The sequence below is a fragment of the Canis aureus genome, chromosome 3, assembly GCF_053574225.1.
Source record: "Canis aureus isolate CA01 chromosome 3, VMU_Caureus_v.1.0, whole genome shotgun sequence".
In the NCBI taxonomy this organism is placed as follows: Eukaryota; Metazoa; Chordata; class Mammalia; order Carnivora; family Canidae; genus Canis; species Canis aureus.
In genome coordinates this window covers 22,726,599-22,747,904 of record NC_135613.1, presented here as the reverse complement: position 1 = coordinate 22,747,904, position 21,306 = coordinate 22,726,599, and the positions used below count along the sequence as shown (strand labels likewise).

The 21,306-nt window shown below is 49.6% G+C and overlaps 1 long non-coding RNA gene across 7 annotated transcripts in view; it reads right to left on the bottom strand.

The window, feature by feature from the left end:
* LOC144310295 (uncharacterized) overlaps window positions 1–21,306 on the bottom strand; it is a 63,925-nt gene that overhangs the window by 2,917 nt on the left and 39,702 nt on the right. For 2 of the 7 annotated variants that reach the window (XR_013376013.1, XR_013376005.1), the window contains 3 exons: window positions 20,527–20,573; window positions 18,716–18,776; window positions 18,212–18,226 (listed from right to left, as the gene is read on the bottom strand). This is a non-coding gene — a long non-coding RNA (uncharacterized LOC144310295). Of the gene's footprint in view, window positions 1–7,926; window positions 7,942–18,211; window positions 18,227–18,715; window positions 18,777–20,526; window positions 20,574–21,306 lie in introns of those variants that run through there. The other 5 variants (XR_013376014.1, XR_013376008.1, XR_013376006.1 and 2 more) reach the window with 4 other exon arrangements.

Genomic DNA, 21,306 nt, shown 5'->3' with positions numbered 1-21,306 from the left:
TTGCATCCTGTCTCCCTGAGCTCCCTAGCCAAACAGAAGTTCCCTTCCCAGTGGTCCATGGCCACTGGATCTCTTTGATTTAAATTCATATCCATTCCTGACCCCAGAACTCTGGCAGGGGGCGTGTGAAATAATCATCTAGTTGTCCAGCCTGAATCCTCAGGCCACTTCTGGATGTGAGAGTAAGATACCTGACCCAAACCGAAGGGATGGACTGTAGAGAAGAGATGGCACCCATGGAAAAATCACAGTGTTGTTGCCAGGAGACAGGAATACAGATACTGAGCAGACAACCCCACAAATGTCAGTCTTGTCCTTGACGAAGGACCCCACCACGCTGCACCCCCTCTGATCTCTGGGCACGTGGTCACCCTCCGGGGGTAGAAGAAGCGTTCGCTGGTTGTTGCTTGGCGGCAGTCAACATGGTCTCCACCTCCTGGTCTCCATTTCGCCCAGGCCCTGGCCTCAGAGTGCTTTATGCAGCATATGTGCCACGGATGGGGAGCTGTCCTGTGACCTCTGGGAGGCAGAAGCCACTCCTGCTTCTCTGGCAGCCTCAGAGGATGTGTGGGCTTTGGCAAAGATAAGTTTTTGTGACCATCTCTGTGGTCCCTTGCCAGCCACCCAGCTCGGGGCAGCCCTACGAGCAGTGATTGCTACAGTTTTCTGACCTCTGGGCAACATCACCAAGTTGTTGAGTCTTTGAATCGCATATAGAGCAACAAACCTAAAAGTGGGGTTCAGCCTCTCCTGATTCCAGGCCCCCGGGCTTTCTGAAGCCTTTGAAAACACCCAGTTCCCTACACCCAGGCCCTTTCTTTGAAATACCTACTGTGGCTTGTTTTCCTAACCGGATTCTGACTGTAACATTGCACTTCGGTGGAAAATTTTAAGAAGCCCTAATCTATTCAAAGTTCTCTTTCTTTGGTGAGAAAAGCGAGGTCCGCAGAGGAAATGGCCTGCCGTGTCGGCCAGTTCGCATACTCTCTCCAAAGCCTGTGCTGCCAGGACCACGGCTGCCAGCCACATGTAGCCAGCTTACATTTCAGCGAATTAAATTGTATCACTTTTAAAACTCAGTTGCTCACTTGCTCTGGCCACGTGTGGAGTCCCTGTAGCCGGGTGGGGCTGGTAGCAGCCCAGCAGGAGCCCATACACCCAGCGCGCTGCAGAACATACCTGTCAGTCGTGCAAAGTCCCACTGGACAGCACTGTCCTAGGTCACAGTAGTGCACATTTCTGCCCCACAGACACTATCTTCTCATTAAATAGTAGCACGAGAAGGCTGACTTGGTTCAGACCATCTGTGTTACAAACGGAGAAGCAGAAGCCAGGTTCAAGCAGGGACTCAAGATATCGAGGAGCCCAGAGAGCCCAGACCCAACTTCCTTCCTCTGATTTGAGTCACCTCCTAATTCAGCTCAAAAATGAATACATTCATGTCAACTCCAACACTAATCTTTAAAAGAGATGTAAGAGGGGAGAAAAGCAAGCAGGTAGTTATTCCTACAAGTGACCTGTTAGCATTTATTCTGCAATGGAATCGACCAACTGCTTTTTAGATAATATGGTGCTAGATTTGTTTTTTGTTTTTAATTCCCAAGTTAAACCATATTGTGCTCTGGATTCCAAATAGAATGTCAAAAGTGACCTGTGTTGACTCGTTCCCTAAGAGGCCACTGATCACCGCCAGGGTTCATTCTGTGAATCACAGAACACATCTGTTTTCTACAGATTGGTCACTCACAGGATGATATCCCTTTCTGATAAAAAAGGACTTTCCTGGGAGGATTTTTTCAAGTCTCTGTGGGAATGTGTTGTCTTGCAAAGAACTATGAGTAGTTACTTCTCAGGAAAAAAAAAAAAAAAAAAAAGAGTTCTCTTCTCTCTGTCTTCCCGGCAAGAACGCTCAGGCTCTGACCACCTGGGTGTCCAGGGCGCGCCCCACTTGGAGGCAGCGAAGAGTATCAAGAGACATGGTGTCTGCGGTGTCTGAAATGAAAGATGCCAAACAAGAGAGCACATTGGACAAAAGCAATGTGTTTTTCTTCAACGCAAGATTTCCTCCCCCAAAACAGCATCAGACTGTCGGAAGCCGGGCATCGTTCCAAAGGTTAGAGACAGGGCCAAAACATATCATTTTAGCTTTTTCGGATGGCCACTTCTGTCTCTGAAATGTTAAATACTGTCTCACTACTGCTTGAACACAGCCCGGCGGGAAGCTCTTAGCTCTTTGGTTTCCAGACACATGAGACTGAGTGACCAGAACGTCCCTCAGGGTAAGTGCCTCCCAAGGCCAAAAGGTCCACCGTGGGTGCTGCCTGTGGCCTCATAGAGAAGGCTTTGCTTCCAGAGACTCACTGACTCTGGTCCCTAAACTCCCCGACTGGGAAGCGAGGTGTTCAAGGAGCACTGGTTGGGGGGCAGTGGAGCCTGCTTGCACGTACCAGCTCCGATCAGCCAGGCTTAGGGGTTCGGGGGACGTGTACTGGGTGGGACAGTCAGGAGCAGAGGTGCTCATGGGCACCCATTTGCCGGCCCTACTTTCGATACTCTCTGCAGTCTTTCTGGTATGTTAAGATTTGCTCTCTGATTTGCACAGTAAATCCTGCCCGTCCCTCATTGTCATCAGTAGGTGACCATCCAGAGGGGCCCTGAGCAGGGGGTAGCTTGTAACTAAGCATACTTTTTCTCCAGCCTCTGGAGTTGAGGGGCTCCCTGGCAGGGCTCAGGGGGCACCTGTACTATAGCTGAGGCTGCCGGTACCCTACTCGGGGGCCCTCACCTTGTACAGGAAATGCAACCCCCTCTCACCCCAGAGCAGCCCGCAGCCAACAGTGAACCAGACTCAAGGAGTAAATACCCCCAGTGACCTCACCCTTTGGATGGGTTGATTTTGAGGCTTGTTCTAGGATCTCCTGAGATGCCCTCAGAGGCACCTCCTCAGAGGTAACCTCAGAGGTCACCTCCTTATCAATGTATTTCTGTTGCCCCCATCCCTTCCCTGCCTTACTTCCCCACTCCCCTACCTGTGCTTCCTGGGACCACCTTCCAGGTAAACTCCCTGCACCCAATCCTTGTCTCAGGCTCTGCTTCTGGAGAACCTAAGTTCAGACATATATCTTGTGATTGAAAGGGTGTTGGGCAAGTTCCATCTTCCCTACAATATCTAAGTCATAGGCTGAATCATGTCACAAGAGATTCATGCCTGTGGGGTTTCAGGACTGAGGTCTGGTCATCCGATCCAGCAATTCCACTTCTGGGTATGCCCAAAAGAATTGAAAGCAGAGTCTCAAAGAGATATTTGCACACCTGTATTCACAGGAACATTATTCACAATAGGCAAAAAGTGGAAGCAACCCGGGTGTCCATTGACAGATGGATGGGTAGACAAAATGGGGTGTTTCCCTACAATGGAATAATATTTAGCCTTAAAGAGGAAGGGAATTCCAGCACCTGCTAGAACATGGATGAACCTTGATGACATGATTCTGGGTGGAATAACCAGTCCCAGAAGGACAAATAGTGTATAGTTCCACTAATATGAGGCACGCAGAGTTGTCAAATCCCTGCAGACAGAAAGTGGAGTGGTGGGTGGGTGCTGGGGCTGGGAAGGAGGATGAGGAGTTCTCGTTTAATGGGGACAGAGTTTCTGTTTGGGACTACGGAAAAGCTCTGGAGATGGATGGTGGGGGGGCTGCACAACGTGAAAGGACTTGGTGCCATTCAATTGTACACTTAAAAATTGTCAAGAGGGTGTATTTTATGTTATATGTATTTTACCAAATTTTTTTTGAAGTCTGAGAACTAAGACCAGGGTCTGGAAATAAGCAAAGCATAGTGGAGACATCACATCAGCAGTAGGAGCATGGTGGCAAGTGGCAAGCCCTGGGTGACATCTATGGCGCCCTTGTCTTCCTCACCCGTGGCACCCATCACAATGCTCCACTTGTCCCCCCCGCTCACCTGCATCTGCCCCTCTCTGAGTCGCCTCGAGACACCAGCCGTAGGGCTGCTAAAGCCCACCCAGGCCTGCCTGCCTGCCCATACTTCCCCACAGCTCCCAAGAGCCCCAGGCTGAGCCCCCCATGTCACAGGGGTTCCTGTATGGCCTCCAGCAACCCAGCCCAGCCAGCACCAGAGGCTGTCTTCGTGGGCTTTGACACAATCACACCCACCCTGCTCCCTTATCCACTGAATCTCCTCTAAACAGACTCACCTGCATCAGAAAAGACTCCCTCGATAAGGAACTTCCTGTCCCTAGCATACATGGAAAACCCATAGTAGGGCCGTCAAGAGAAGGCATGACCGTGGGAATAAATGCCACGGAAACCAAACAATGCTTCCCCCGCCTAAACCGGACGCCCCAGCCGCCGAGGCCTCTGAGCTAAAGCTCATCTGTCTTTGTTACACTTGGAGGTCAGGAGTGTTGAGAGAGGGGTCACTGGAGAGGCGTCCTATCACATAGACAGGCCGGCAACGAGGAGGGACAGGAAATAACTTTCTGTGTGGCTCATTCACATGGACTTAGCAGGAGGCCTGATGTCCCAGTGAAGCCACCTTCAGAAGTCCCAGCAGAACGTGGCTCACAGTTTGGAAGATGCCGACCTTCTGCCAGAAGCGCACACGGGTTCTAACTCCCACGCCAGCTCTCATCAGGTGCTGGTGGCTGCCCAGGCTGCATCCTGAAGACCCCACGCTAGCCTGCCCTGTGAGATTCCCTTTCCAGCCCCAGCAGGGAAAACACTGTGATCGCTTAGCAATGCCTGCCAAGGGCACCAGATGGGGAGGTGTCAGAGGCTGTGCCAGGTACTTGGCATCACAAGCTGCGATGTTCCAAGTCCTTGACAGGCTCTTGTGGTCTGGTCCAGCCTCCCTCTCAAAGCTCCAATCAGGCCACCTCTTCTTATCTCAAAACGTTCATTCTGGCAACTTGTTTGAAATCAAGTTTGCACATTTCTCATGACCACCCTGGGGTCAAGGTTTATGACTGGCCCAGGGTCACATAGCTGAGAAACGACAGATCTGTGGCACCCATCCGGGTCTCCTGGCCCCAGACCCTGTGCTCCAGAGGGAACACAGAGGGAAACTGACCCCACGGCCTCGTGAACCTCATCACCATGGCCTACAACACATGGCCACAACCGAGTCAGTTTCCAACTGTCGTGCAGGCAGCTGCCTCATCCGGGGGCACAGCTGTGCCATCTGAGTAGACACAACAAACTTTTAATAACTCTACACAACTCTAAACCATAAGTATATTTTTACTCTTGTGAGTCAGCCATTTATTTGTCAATAGAGGCCAGTAAAGGAAAAGACCCAGGGGCCATTTATAAACAGACCGTAGCCCCTGGAGACATCCCAGGGGAAGCCAAACTGTCTAGAAATGAGTTTGTCGCTGAAAACCGTTCCCCAGGAACAGAAAGGCTGGGAAGGCTGTCTGGCAGTGGCTTGCTAGGGGTGCCAAGGGCTGTGGGGTGCTTACAGTTGGGTGGGTTAGTGACTGAGCGTGTAGGCCTCAGGAACATCTGTGTTCCAGCTCAACTCCATCAGAACCATGGAGACACAGTGATTCACTCCACAGAGCCTCAGCTTTGCCCTCTGCAAAGTGGGCATGGTGATGTCAGCCTCGCAAAGCTTTGGGAAGACTAGAGGAGGAGCTCTGGGACAGAAATAGCAGTGTGCAGGGGTGTCTTGGGGTCAGGGAGCTCCGTCACTTATGTATCAACTCTTGATTTCAGCTCAGGTCATGATCTTAGGGTCGTGGGATCAAGTCCCTACCTTGGACTCCATGTTCAGCAGAGAGTCTGCTTACGATTCTCTTTCCCTCTCCCTCTGCCCCTCCCCACCACCCATCTACCCCAACTCAGGTGCATGCACGTGCTTTCTCTCTGAAAAAGAAAGAAAGAAGAAAGAAAGAAAGAAAGAAAGAAAGAAAGAAAGAAAGAAAGGAAGGAAGGAAGGAAGGAAGGAAGGAAGGAAGGAAGGAAGGAAGGAAGAAAGAAAGAAAGAAAGAAAGAAAGAAAGAAAGAAAGAAAGAAAGAGAAAGAAAGAAAGAAAGAAAGAAAGAAAGAAAGAAAGAAAAAGAAGAAGAAGAAGAAGAAGAAGAAGAAGAAGAAGAAGAAGAAGAAGAAGAAGAAAGGGAGGGAGGGAGGGAGGGAGGGAGGGAGGGAGGGAGGGAGGGGGGGAGGGAGGGAGGGAGGGAGGAAGGAAGGAAGGAGAAAGAAAAAAAAAAAGCAGTGTGCAAATGTCATCTGTGGCAGTACTATGGATGCTGGCAGTGGCCGGGACAACGGTGCCGAACAAGGGGTCTATGCAGTACTCTTCCCCAAACATTAGCTGCATTAGCTGAACACCCAGTATGTGTTGCAGTGTGGTGAGCAAAGAGGAGGAAGCATACGCCCAAGGCAGCCCCTCAGAAGGAGTCAGAAATGGAGGTCAGGAGCCCTGCCTCCCCAGGACACTGTCTGGCAGACCCCCATGACTGCTCTGTGATCCTTTCCTAAGCACGTCCCAACAGAAACAAGAGCTTTATGTCCTTCAGAAAGACATGTGCGAGAATACTCATAGCAACTGTACTCATGATAGAGCTGCAAACAAGCCAAACACCTATAACAATACCATGGGTAAATCGATTGTGGTATATTTGTGCAGGGGAGGGACCACAGTAGACTCGTGCAAGGAGAGAGACTACGCTACACTCACACTCGTGCAGGAGAGGGACAGTGGCAGACTGTGTCGGGAAGGGACTGCAGTAGGCTGGTGCAGGGGGACACTGCAGCAGATTTGTGCAGGGAGAGGGACCACTGTATGCTCATACTCGTGCAGGGAGAGACTGCGGTTTGCCGTAGACTCGTGCAGCTGGGGAGACAGCGGTACACTCACACCCATGTGGGGAGAGAGACCACAGTATGTTCGTGCAGGGGAAAAGACCAAGGTTCACTCACACCTGTGCAGGGGGAGACAGCCATACGCTCACCCAGGGGAGTCATACCCTGTGGGGAAAAGGAACAAAGCACTGCCCACAACTCCCTGCAGGAGGCACATCATCACCTGAGAAAGGGAAGCTGGACACAAACAAGCACACACTGTGTGGCTCCAGAGCAAGCAAATGACAGCCAAGAGTAAATAAAACTAAGGGTGGTGGAAGTCATATTAGTGCTTACCTGTAGCATGCAAGTCCTACTGGGGAAGGCTCCAGAGAAACTTCTGGGGTGATGGGAAGAGTCTAGAATAAGCTGGGAGGTGACAGGAGGAGTCTGCACATGTGTAGAAGTTTGCATATGCCGCATCTACGCATATAGTTTAATAGCAGCACCGTGAAGCCTGGAAAGTACCTAGGATGCCACCCTGTGATGCAGGGGTGGCAAATCCGACAGTCCGCGGGGGCCGGGGTGATGGTAGAGGTGGCCGGGCGTAAGGCTCTAGACACAAGGCTGCCTGGATTGCTACCAAGATTAAGATCTCCAAGCCACAGTGTGCTTTAAAGTATTGTCAAACCAAAGAAACCAAAAACTTGCCCGGCCCTGGTGGGGGGCTGCAATCTGCACCCTCTATGCGGTCCTTGGACTCGTGGGCAGGCGGTAAAAAGGGACCCGCCCACACTGGCACAGCTAAGTCCCAGACAGCAGACCCACAGAAGGAGCCAAGAGTGGGCTTTGGCCCAACGCCACAGAGGGGCTTCAAGCTTGGGTGGAAGGTCCTGGTCCTGGAGGTGAAAGGATGTGCCCAGCTCCCCTGACTCCTCAGGAAAGCCGCTTAGCTAGCCTGGGGGTCTTGGTTTCCTATCAGGCGGACGGTGGTTCCCGAGTGTCACCTACTTGGGCACAGAAACTCCAGCTCACTAGCATCTTTGCCGTCCCCGGAAGAGGCAGGCACTCGGCAAACAACACTTGGTCAAATTATACATTCAGTCCTTCTCGGCCACGCCAAAAGGATGCTCTGAGAAAGAAATGATAAATATGAAAACATGTAGCAAGTTTAGCAAAGCAGTGAGGCTGGTCCAAGATTTTCAAAGAACACATTATGAGGAAATGGGGGAAATTAATCACTGACATGATATTGTATGAAATTTAGGAATTTAATGTTAATTTGTGATTACAGTATTGTGGATTTTTTTTTAGATCCCTTCCCTATATTCTAGAGATAGAGGTCAAAATGTTTAAGAATGAAATAATGTGAAGTCCAGGATTCATTTCAAAAGTGAGACGGGCAGCCACCAGATGATTGCTAAAGCCCAATGGGCGGGGGCTGATGTGCTTTCTCCACTCTCCTACATGTCTTAACCCTCTCTTCATAAAAGTTCAAAATAATTCAGACTCTATCAGTTCTACTTCAATTAAGAAATAATAATTCAGGCTTTATAAAGAGGTTAGCAGTCACCCCTACATTATATTCCCCTAAATGAGGGGAGACCATTCCTCGAAATGTCTTCTGAGCATCCCTGCTTCTCCAGGCAGAGTCAAGGTGGTAGGCTCGGTGGACTCGGTCACTGCCACCATTCGCCTGCGAGTGGCCGGTGAGCAGGCTCCTAGGCGGACACCAAGGCCGCAGGACACTGGTCCTACCTCGAGGAGAGGGGACCTAACCTACCAGGTCTTCAGAGGAGGGAGGTTTCGCCAACTTCACAGCCCGCTGAGAATTCACAGTCTCCAATTGTGAACCAAGCAGGAACCTTTTTTCGGCTGGTGAGCTCATTTATGCTTGGCAAAAGGCAAAGTCTCATTTCAAAGCTGGGAAGGGGAGACTTTGAAAAGATTTAAAGCCCAGCTCCAAAAGCTCCTTGGACATCAAATAGCTTTTCTGAAACAAGGTTTTGATGAGTTAAGAGCAAATGAATCAGAAACACATGGATTAAATTCCCCTTAAAATCCACATGGGTTTAAAAATGGAGGGGAAGAGGTGTGGCAAATATCTTTTCAGTTTTATGGAACCCCAAGCATTTTTAAAATGGGGTGAGATGGTCAGCAAATCCAAAATGCCTCTGAATCCATTTAATTCCAAGAGCAGGTCCAAGGGAAGGACCCGCTGAATGCACTGGGAGCGCCAGGCAGGGGTGGGCGCTAGCTTCCCTCTCTCCATCCTGCATCCAACAAGCCGGGCTCCCTTCCTCATGCCAGGAAGCCGAGTGCTGGAAGCTCCAGCTAACAAGGCCAGAGAGTGATTCTGCTCTTTGCAGTCACCTGTTCTTCCTGGTAACTGCTTTCAAAGAAATCTAAGGAAATTGCAAAAGGCAGCATTTCCATTTTGTTCTGGTCCCCAGCCCGAATTAGAGATGCTCTCCGAAATCCCCCCTCACCCGCATATGGGAAATGAACACAGTTCCCACAAAGGGAAGTAATTTGGTCACTGCTCTGTGTGCCTGAGATGGGGTGCCTGCCTCAGGCTCTGGAAAAAAAGCACGTGTCCCTTGAGAGTCAGTGTGGACCCCAGAAGGAGGGTCAGGCATGTGCGACAGGGGGGCCCTCCGAACTCCAATGACAGCGACCCAGAGCGCATTACGATGCCGCAGTCCCCCAACCTCACTGGAGTCCGCTGCCTTGTCAGACAGGTAAGGAAACCAAGTCCAGAGAGCACAGGACCCCTGCTAGGGGTCACCCGCTGAGATCCACGGTAGTGGTCATAGGGATGGCTGCCTGTTTAGATCAGGTGTTGCACAACCAGAGGACAACATCCTAGACCATCTCTGAGCTTCCTCGGGGGCGGTGTCCCTGGAGTGGTACAAGAAATGCGTCATGGCTAGCACACGTCCAAAATGAGCACTGACTCTCATCCTCTTCACCCTGCCAGTGTGCTCTAGAGGGTGGCACCCGTTCCAAACATACTCACTGAGAATCTGCTAAAGAAAGGGATGAGAACAGACTCCTGAGCCTCCACAACCACCCTCCTGGCTCTGCCTCCCCGCTCTCGCACTGGGAGCTGTGAGGTGCTGGGCAAGCTACCTAACCTCTCTGCACCCTGAGGATAGAGGAGCCCTATCTAGAAACGCGGCTGGAGCGTAGGCCTGTGTCTCTACAGGTGAGGCTCTTGGCTTGGCCCAGAGTCGGCGATGCTCGGGGAACAGGCGCCACAGTGATTATCATGCTTTGCCAGTCCCTGCAGATAAATGACCTCATCCCATTCAATCCTCACCACTGCCTCAATGTTATTACCCCATTTGAGGGGTGAGAAATCTGAGTCTCCAAGAGGCTGCATAACTTGCTAACAAGTAGCAAAGCCAAATTTCCAGTCCAGATAGAGCTGGTTCCTGAGTCACCGTCTCCGAGGTGCGCAGCTCAGCAAGGAGAGGGCGTGCTGCTTCTCTATCTTGCCTCAGCCTCCTGGCCAGGTCTGTGTGGTAAACAAGCTACACAACCATCACCATAACCCCATCCTTCCAAAGCCTGAGCCTTCCACTCAGGCACGGGCAGAGACATAAGGACATGAGCCTCCCAGGTCAGCCCCCAAGTTGAGCCCTCTCCAATCCCAACTGAGCAACCTTGTGCAAATTAATTCATTGAGCTTCAATCTGTTCATCTCTGAAATGGGCCTAACATTACTACTTACATCACACGCCTGGGAAAAATAAGTGACATAAAACCCATGATGCTCTCACTTGGCAGGGTTCCCAGCACAGACTAATTGCTTGAGGATCGTGAATGCTCGTGCCCATGTCGTCACTGTCAGCATCCCAGCCTCCACCTCCAGAAGTACAAACTGTCTACACAACACAGAATCAGTCAGACACGATTTCCTTCCCACAGCTCATCTCCTAGGTACTCGGCATCGCGCCCACCAGAGTCCTGTCCAGGGTTGAGGCTCAGGAATTCAAAGAAGTGCCAGGGCTTCCATCATCTGACATCTTGGGGTTCACCTTCACTGGTGAGCCAGGTGTTTGGTGGTTGTTTTGTCCCGTGAAAGTGCAAATGGCTGCACCTGGTCATGCTTTGGGACCTGACATGAAACCAATCACTGCGGTTCTAAGATGTCCCAAAAGACGGGGTCATATATGGGTCATGTTTTGGGGCCCACGTGACGGACATGGACTCGGATGTCCTCAAGTCCAACTTTTTCAGCTGCAAGATAGAGCCAGGAGTACCTGCTTCTGAAGAGTAGGTACCAAGAACATAGTAAGTGTTCAACGAATGGTAGTCCCACCATTGCAGACGCTACTCCAATCCCCAGCCCAAGTTCCTACTAAAAGCAGAGAAAACTGTAGACTCAAACCATAAGCAAGAGGCAAAGGGATGAGTCCGTCCCCCGAGCTTGCTTAAGATGAAAAGATTTGCTCTGCTACGTCAGGATCACAAACCTATTACACTTTTAAAACCCCAAAGGAGGCCCAGGCCCTTTGAAGCCAACGCAAATACAACTGTTTAACAGCTTATTTTAACTATCCAATGGGATCGGAGTTGCTTAAATGGATTCACGTTGCCAGCAATCTCTTTTTGCGACATGGTATTTGTTAGAAATCAGGATTTTACTTAACTAAATGTCCTGCGGTCGCCTCCGCTTTGTTTCTTAACAGGGCTGTCTTTATGTGAGTTTTCTTTGGCTTCCCAATAGAAGAGTAACAGATTCCTTTTGAAGTTTTTTATTGATGAATGAGCCGCTATAAATAACCCTTCGTGGCAGCCGCCCGATCTCTGAAGTTTACTCTGGAATAATAGTAGCAGTGGGAACGAAGGGCAATTTACGGCAGCGTGTCATGAAATAGTTTAATGGGCTTCATACTGTTTAACTTAATCTTTACAGATGTAAAAACAGAAATACAATTATTTTAACAACTATTATTACATATTGCTTTGCTAATGAAAACAAAGGCTCAGGAAGCTCTCTGAGGATTGAAGAATCTCTGTGGGACTCGGAGCGGAGGGGGAGGACGTGCTGGGTGCCGGCAGGGTCCCCCCAATCTGGGGATGGAGGAAGGATCACTGCTGGACAGTCTTGTCCCCTCAAAGCCTCTTTCTGTCACACACATGCATACACATGCATAGACACATGCGCACACCCATAGAAGCACACGCATACACACGCGCACTACATGCACAGGCACATAGACACACATGCATACATGCACAGACGCACATGCATAGGCACACATTCGTACACGTACACACATGCACACACATAGATACATGTACACATGCATGCGCACATGCATATACACACATACACACATATGCATACACACACACACACACATCATAGTCGGTGGTCATACTGAGAGCAGCTCCTCTGAGCTGATTTCAAGCTCGCCTCTGCGGTATGAATTATGGGGCCCATGGAGAATTTCTGTTGCTGGGAAAGACAACCGCCTGCTCTTAATGGAGCTCCAAGGACTTTTCCTGTTTCTCACAGTCCCCAGCTGCTGCCCCGCCTTCTTGTTCTTATCCCACCCCCATCCCCACTTCCCGGGAGCATCCTTCTCACCAGAGGGGATGGGACACAGCACACTCACAAACCAATAAATCCAGAGGTCGAGTCTGCAGTTTGAACGGTCTCCCTGTCCCTTTGGATGCTGTGGGGATTAAACACGGAACCCTGGGTCTTTTTCACGGTGCTCTAAAGGCCCCACTCCCTTTGATTCTTCGGGGAGGTCCTTGCCTGCAGGGGCGCATCCAGAGTGAGAAAAGCTATTCCGGCTAGCATTTTTCTCATGCGCTGCAGCCTGACCCCCGCACTGCAGACTGGGAGCTGGGAGCCCCCTGCGACCCTACACTATATAATTTTGTGCCTCAGGGAGTTCACACCTCCTCCTTGCCCCTTGGTGGGGTTCTCACCAGTAAAACTGGGGATTTGCCTGAATTCTGAACCATTGGGGAAATGATGGGATTGAGCTGAATGAAGCCAACACATTTGTTTTTAAAACTCAGTTGGAGAATGTGACTTAGATCCATGGTGAGCAACAGACTTGCCCATCAGCCCCGGGCAGCTCTGGACCACCTCTGCCCCTGCCCCCAGGCCCTTGAGAGTAAACAGAATGTATGCCTCCTGAGGATAGCTCACTCCCAAGGGGAAAAGCCAGGCTGGACGTCAGTGCCCAGTTAATATTATCTACATTTACCTGTCAGATAAAACCTACCACTGGCTCCCGAGCTGTGTGTAAAGGGGTTGTCAGAGCAACCCCAGATGGAAGAAGACATCGGGAGTGGGGGCACATGCCTTCATAAGATTGTGCGTCCATTCAAAAATATTGACTGTTATGCACCAAGCATGTGCTTATCAAAAGCTGAGGGACATTCACTCAAACAAGAGAGTCAGACATCAAGGCAAATGCAATCCTGGAACATTTTTTGGATGCCTACTGTGTGGTGGGCACTACAACCTTTGCCCTGGCAGAGCATATTACCTCACTGCACTGGGGATAAGTTCTACACAGAATTTCGGATTTCCAGAGTGTGTGGCGCGGCAACCAAAGAGAATCTGGAACCGCACCTGCCAGTTGGGGGCGGGGGGAGGCCACCAGGTATGCACTGCCCCTGAGCACCTGCAGCGTGGCTTGTCTATAAGCAGAAAACATGCTGGGTTTCGAGGACTCAGAACCACACAAAAAAAATGTGAAGTACCTCAATACTTTCCAGTATTCAGTTACTTGTTGAAATGGTAGTATTTCTAATGTGTGGGGTTAAATAGAATACATAGCTAAAATTAACTGCACCTGTTTCTTTTTCAGTTTAGTTTTTTTTTTTTTTAATTTTTTTTAATGTGGCTACTGAGCATCGTGAAATTACTCCTTTTTTGGCTCACCGGTCTGGGAGTTAAGAGACCCATTAGCTTGCAAATCCAAGAGAGGTGAGAAAATGAGAGAAATGTGACTTATGCCATCCGCTCCATTCTTGGTTGTCAGGATCTCACAGAGTCACGCCGTGCAGGATCTGGCGAGCCCTGACACTGTTGATATTTTGAGTCAGATAACTGTGCTGTGCAGGGCTGCTCTGTGCATGTCTGTTTCCTTCCCCAGGGCTTCCCACCAGCACACAAAACCCTCGAGGACAAGATCTGGGCCTGGTGCTCTTAGATACCCCAAAGGTGTGTGTGCTTGGCTGTTAGTGGGCACTCACTGTTGGTTAGCCAAAGAGCGACTAGTGATTCTGATGACAGAGGTCACTTGGTACCAGTCACATTCCCAATTGTGGGAAATATAAACCCTCCCACTGCTCTCTGCACATCCCTGAGTGCCTGTGCTTCCTCCACCCCAAGCTGAAATGTTGCATCAAGAAGGTGTGAAGAAGGGTTGGGAGCTTCAGGAAGAAATGGTCTCCATTGTAGACTCAGGTTCTCCCTGACTAGGTCAGGTTCCCCTCCACCAATTTGGATTTAGCTCATCCATCAAGCAGATGATGTAATCATTGTAATGATTCAATGAGATGATGTGTGGCAAAGATCATGTGCTCAATACCTTCTCCCAGGAGGGCGTGCAAGGAGCGATGGAGCCTTGAATAATGTCAACAGCTGGTCAGCTTCATTCAGCTCCAAGCCTACTTTTCTGTTTCTTCATGCCAAGTGGTTTTTCTGAATAATCCGGGCACTTGACCTCAGACCTTCCCTTACTGATATCGAAACCACGGGTCCCTGAAGTCAGCTGCACACTAGAACCGTTTGGAGATGTCTCTAATATATCATCAGGGGCTGTGACCAACCCGTCAATAGTTTGTAGAGCTCCCTGGTGATTCCAGGGCTCGATCCAGGTAGAGACCCACCAGGCCCCACAGACAACAGAAGTCCGTCTTGCTCGCCAGCAGGTATCTCCGTAATTTTCATAACAGCTGGAAGAATAGGAACCCACAGGAAAGCGGAGCTTGAGATCTGGCATGGCTCAAACAGAGAAGCCGGCGTGGCACCCCCATGACCAGGAGAGCGGGGACAGCAAGGTCACTGAGCAGATCTGTCAAGCAGCCATCATTTGGTGGGGGTCTGTGCCCCCAATCCCTGGTGCCAGAAATTAAAATTAGATCACAGGGGCAGCCCAGGTGGCTCAGCAGTTTAGTGCCACCTTCAGCCCGGGGTGTGATCCTGGAGACCTGGGATCGAGTCCCGTGTCAGGCTGCATGGAGCCTGCTTCTCTCTCTGCTTGTGTCTCTGCCTCTCTCACTCTCTCTCTCTCTCTCATGAATAAACAAATAAAATCTTTAAAAAATTAAATTAAATAAAATTAGATCACAGAATGACTTAAGAATTCTTGTACAGGGGATTCCTGGGTGGCTCAGCGGTTTCGCACCTGCCTTTGGCCCAGGGCACGATCCTGGAGTCCCAGGATCGAGTCCCACGTCAGGCTCCCGGCATGGAGCCTGCTTCTCCCTCTTCCTGTGTCTCTGCCTCTCTCCCTCTATGTCTATCATAAATAAATAAAAATAAATCTTTAAAAAGAAAGAATTATTGTACAAAATAAGTGTCTCTCAGTGTGCCTGGGTGAAGCGTCTGCCTTCGGCTCAGGTCATGATCCTGGGGTCCTGGGATCGAGCCCCGCATTGGGCTCCCTGCTCAGTGGTGAGTCTGCTTCTCCCTCCCACTCCCCATGCTTGTACTCTCTCTGTCAAATAAATCTTTAAAAACAAATCTCTCTCACCTCCCTGGACATTTCTTTGTTCCTTCCTGTGAGTCCATAATTATTTCAAAGTGAAAAGTTTTTTTTAAAGATTTTATTTATTTATTCATGAGAGACACAGAGAGAGAGAGAGAGAGGCAGAGACACAGGCAGAGGGAGAAGCAGGCTCCACGCAGGGAGCCCGATGTGGGACTCCATCCCCCGTCTCCAGGATCACACCCTGGGCTGAAGGTGGCGCTAAACCGCTGAGCCACCAGGGCTGTCCCAAAGTGAAAAGTTTTAATAAGTAAACGAGCAAATCTCACATCTGCTCACCTCCCTCTGTTGTTGGGCTGTCGCCAGAGAAGGGACTGTACCTTATAGAGGTCTCCGTCCCCAGCACTGTGCATGGCCCTGCACAGAGAATGTAAAACAGCTCCTCAGTGACAGGGTGATGATGATGGTGGTGGTGGCAGTGATGAAGTAAAAGACAATCTACACATATTTGTGTGTGTAAACACGTGTGTGCATATACCTCTCTTTGTCCATCCAGAGGGTCCTACCAGGACACCCTAGAAATGCCAGCCTTCTATAATCTCTCGGAGGAGGCGATAGTAACAGGCGGTCAGGGGATTGCAGGTTTGCTCCCTTTTCAATACCCCCCTTACCTATGTTCCCCGTTTCTTTCATGAACACTACAAACTCTACAACGGCTGCTTTAGTGCAGGGTGCTGCTACCCAGAGTACAGAAGCACAGTTGAGGCCTTGGACAGAAACCAGGGATTTACTCCGATCACATGTAAGCCGGGAATAGCAAGTGAGAAGAAAGGATAGGATGGTCCTTTGGCCCCCACAGATCCACCAGACTGCTGGGCCCCCTCCCCGGAGTGGCTCTCCATTCTGGCTGCGGAGCAGACTCGCCCGAGCGGCCTTTAGAGACACGCCGTCCGGTCCCACCACAGTCTGACCCAATTGGGGGGGGGGTCCCTGGGGACAGGCCACAGGCCCTGAAAGCGGCCAGAGCTGCAGGCTGTCCTGCAACAGAGAGTGGGCATCACCGCCCCCCAGGATCATTGTGCTCTCGCAGAAAAGTCCAATAAACACCCAGAACAAGACCAGACAAATGGCGAAACGTGCTAGACGTAGATTTATTTCTCTTTAATCCTCACTTCCTTACGTCCCTGAGCAGCCCTTCCTCAGACGCGGGGTGCCGTGGCCTAACAGTATCTCCCACCCACGCCCAGTGGAGGGAAGGGAGGGGGGTCACTGCCAGGGTACTCAGCCACCAGCAGGAGCCCGAATGTGAATTATTCGTGGTGACCCCCCCACCCCCCACCAGCAGGCTCCCAAGATGGAGCCCACAGCGCCGACTCAAAGTCCAAAAATGTGGGAAAGTTTATTTATTTCTTCAAAACATTCCTGATTTGTAATATGCTTTCTAAAAATGCTCTAGCTGACCAAGCCCCTGCTATATTTAGCCACAGCATTTAAAGAAACGTCCCTTACACTTTATAAGGCGGGCTATGAAACACGAGAGTTTAAGGAACACTGCTCCTTAGGCTGGTCCCTTTCTCCCCAGGAGTGGCCCCGGTGCTGAGGGCAGAAATAAAGACTTGCATTCATTCCCAGGGCCCTTGGGTTCACAATGGCTAGAGAGCCGGCCCTGGGAAGCCCCTCTAAGCTCCCGCACAACGCAAGGAAATGCCAAAGGGACCTCGCTCTCTTTGGCCTGTGGGATTGGCTCTCCCGTGGCTTTCCTAAGATCCCCCCAACTCTATGCATAGCTGCTTATTTTGCTTTTGGTTTCATGTTCAAACGGATGGATCATCTCAAGAGACGTAACACGGGCAATGAAGGGATGAAAACGCATCCCAGCCTCCCCGGAGAAGTCCGCCCCCAGAAGTCTTCTGCTACCTACACAATTACATAATGTGAGCAGAGCTGTTGATTCATGATTTTGTACATAACTAGGAAGACACAAATGAGCCCATAAAACAAAAGTGTTTAGATTAGAGGCTACGTCTGTATACAGACCTCCCATTTACTGGGCGCTTTCTGCGTGCAGGAGCCATCATGGTGATGGCCACTTTGAGATGGAGATTGGGGCAGGCATTGTTTTATGGACCTATACCCATCACTTACTTTACTCCTCAGGACAGATACGCGAGGCAGCTGCTGATACAATACCCATTTGTACAGATGAGAAGGTTAAGGCATAGAAGTGTTCGGTCACTTTGCTGATGTCACACAGCACAAAAGGGCAGAGCTGGGTTATTAGCTTCTGCCTGGTGGGCCCCAAGGGCACACTTTTAACCAGATTAATGTATCCCTCTCCATTCCCACCAAACTCAACCTGCTGAATGGTAACAAGTCAATAAGACAGTAATGAGAGGAATTCTTACCCACTGCTAGATGTGTCCAGAAAAGCCTAGAAACAGGAGGTAGTTCATGGTGACCAGCTACCTGGGAAAGTAGTGATGCCAGCACACTAGAGAGGCATGATACTTCTAATATTTTACATTGCACATTATGAGGACCTGAGTCATGCTTTAAACTTAGTGTTGTCCAAGGTGACACAGTCCCGTGGACACCGGAGTATCCCTCCACCTTCCAAGAGGGCTTGACCTTGGTGCTGTCCTGGCGCCCAGACACTTCCTTTGTGCCCTACTTCCTCTGCACTGGGGCCAGGAGATGCCCTCACCAGCGTGAGGTCCATGTGTCCTGTGAGGATGAGATTGTACTGGCCACATTCAGAACACTTTCAGTAAAAGGTGATTTTGTTTTGGATTCTCAATGAACTGATCGATTTCCGTGTGCAGTCATTCACAGCCCTCAGCAACTCAGGCTCAAAGCTGTGAAGGCAGAGACTGCATGGCTGAGGACAGGCCCCCAGGAGCTAAGTCCAGAGCCAGGCCCTGCCTTCTTAAGAGGGTCTCAGACAGGCTCTAGAGTCACCACTCTTGGGAGCTCGGCAGATAGGACAATCCGATCTCCTGGCAGGCCAGCTGTAGCTGCCAGTATTGTCCAAGGCATCCTAGGCTTGGCTCTTGGACCAACAGTGTGGTCAGGGCAGCTGCCACCAACAGGCCCTGAAGGAAGGACCTTCGCCTCCACCATGGTGCTGGGTATACTCTGTCTGCCCCGCCCCCACACCCATGCATTCTCAGCCCCTCTTGCCCTTGCAGGTTTGACCCCTATGTACTGGATTACCTGGGTTCCCTTGTAGGCTGGACTTGTAGCAGGGTCAGCCATCAGGGGTATCCACATGAGGCTGGAAGGCAGGAGAGGAGACAGGTTGGGGTATTTCTCCTTGGCTTCTACCTATGCAACACTGTGGCTCCGACCACATGTGCCCTCACTCCCCATGGATGTGCCCTTCCCCTGGGCCACTCCCCCATAAGCAGTCCTTCCAACTTTGTCTCTTCCATTGGGCAGGGGCTTTCTGTTTTCTGCTGGAGCCCTGATTCTCATGCCTCATGGAAAAAGATTAGGACCAAATCTTTGGCCACCACCTCCCCTTCGCCTCCCTCCTCCCTGCCAGGGGAAATAAAGATGACAGTGTTGACTGTATCCCCACCCCCAGGACCTAGGACATGTGCTCTGGTTACCCTCTTTCCTTGTAGCCACCTTCCAGGGGCAGAACTGAATCTTGTACCCACTCCCATCAACCCACAATGGTGTAGACCCCTGGGCTTGAAAACATCAGGACTGGGTGCCCCTCACATGGTCTGTCCAGTGAAATTGGCATTTGGATGCCATTGGAAGAGACAGACCCTCAGCTCTGCCCAGGCTCCAGCACCCCTTATAGCTCGCCACTAGGCTGCTGCTGCACACATGTATGGTGTGTACCTGGTCCTGGAGAACCCCAAGTATGGGGTTCCTGAGTAAGGAACCCCTGGATAAGGACAAAAGTGATAGAGAACTTGCCATTTAGCAGTTCAGACATTTTTTAAAAAACTGTTTGAAATGTGGATCCAAAGAATTTTACCTTTCCAACAAACTCATTCTCTTTATTTTTAATTAATGAACTTGTTACTTTGTGTTTTTTTGTTTGTTTGTTTGTTTGTTTGTTTGTTTGTTTTTTACTCTGTGGAACAACCTTTGCTTCATGGAAGCAAGGAGATGTTTCCAGCTCCCGTGAAGATGGGAAGTATACAAAGCTGTGGCTCTCACTTGAGTGCAGCCAGCTACTGGAAATGTCCCCCACGTTTATGATGTTAACATTAGTCTACCAGTGTGTGGGCAGTGGGCTCTGGCTTCCAGCTGCAACAGTAACATTACATGTGGCCAATTCTTTAACCCACACATGGATACACACTGACCACTCTTCGCAAAATGGTAGAGGCCACATGTGACCTCCTTCACAGAGAGATGCAATTAGGTCCAAAATGGCAAATCACATCCTGTTCAGGTCCTGGAAAACCTTAGGAGGCATTTGAGTGCCAGGAAGGCCATTAGCTGCTACAACAGCCAGTGAACATCCAAAAGGCCTTTCCTTTGCAAAGTTCTCTTATCCTTTCACTAGTCGTAGAAGTAAAGGTCTCGATGTTGGTGTGTCTTCCAGGATCCTTTAATGAAATCTTTATTAGTTTCATCAGACTAGTGCAAAACCCAAATTTTCCCTGGCTTGAACTATATAGAAAAAGAAAAAAGAAAATCTTTGAGAGTATCAATACTTGGATTAATTTGAAAGGATTCAGTATTTGATATGATCCCATCTGTTCCACTTATGTGCAAAAAAGGATGAACTCTGAGCATTCATGTGTACAGAGCATACACATATATACACACATACACATGTACAAATACACGTGTGCATATATTCACCTATGCATGCGTATCCACACTTACGTATCTATCATTGTACACTGTACACCTCCTATATCCCCATTATGATCGTGTATCCACCCGTGTGTGTACACGCATGTGTGTGTGTGTGTATACACTGAGCTTGAACCAAAGACCTTTTTCAGAGAAACAGAACCCATTCCCTTTGTTTAGAAGAGAGCACAGAGGTGTACCTTCAGATTGCTGAAGAGCAGAATGACAAGGTTGCTTCTGGTTTACCCTGAATATAAAGGAGAGTTTGCCTTAAATAAGAGTAGAAACCATTTTTTATTGATCTACAAAAAAACACTCATTGATCTACAATTTGGAGCCCACGAATAAATCTGGAGCACTGAAACAGCTGTGTGAATTGTGAAAGGCAACTGGTCCTCTTTCTCTTCAGTGGGAAGGAATATTCATGGGATTATATAGATTCCATAGATTCCATCATCCTACTGTTCAATCCCCCACAGCCTTTCCAAACCAGATGGATGCGGGGGATTAGGTAACAGAATTCCTCTTAATGTACGTATAAACACTCTTACAAAGCAGATACATACTCCTGCCTTTTTTTTTCCGAGCCATAAAAATAATGTTTATATTATACTTCTTGGAATCGTAACTCTAAAATGCCATCTTTTTTAAAATGGCAGGATTTGGGCAGCCCCGGTGGCTCAGCGATTTAGCACCGCCTTTGGCCCAAGGGGTGTGATCCCGGAGACCTGGGATCGAGTCCCGCGTCGGGCTCCCTGCATGGAGACTGCTTCTCCCTCTACCTGTGTCTCTGCCTCCATCTCTCTCCCTGTGTCTCTTGTGAATAAATAAATAAAATCTTTTTTAAAAAAATAAATAAATGAAAATAAAATAAAATGGCAGGATTAGATTATTGGCTTCTCCAGAAAGCAGCCATCATAAATTAACAAAATGCGTGAGATAGCAAATCAAACACAAAAAAGAAAAACTAAAACCATAAC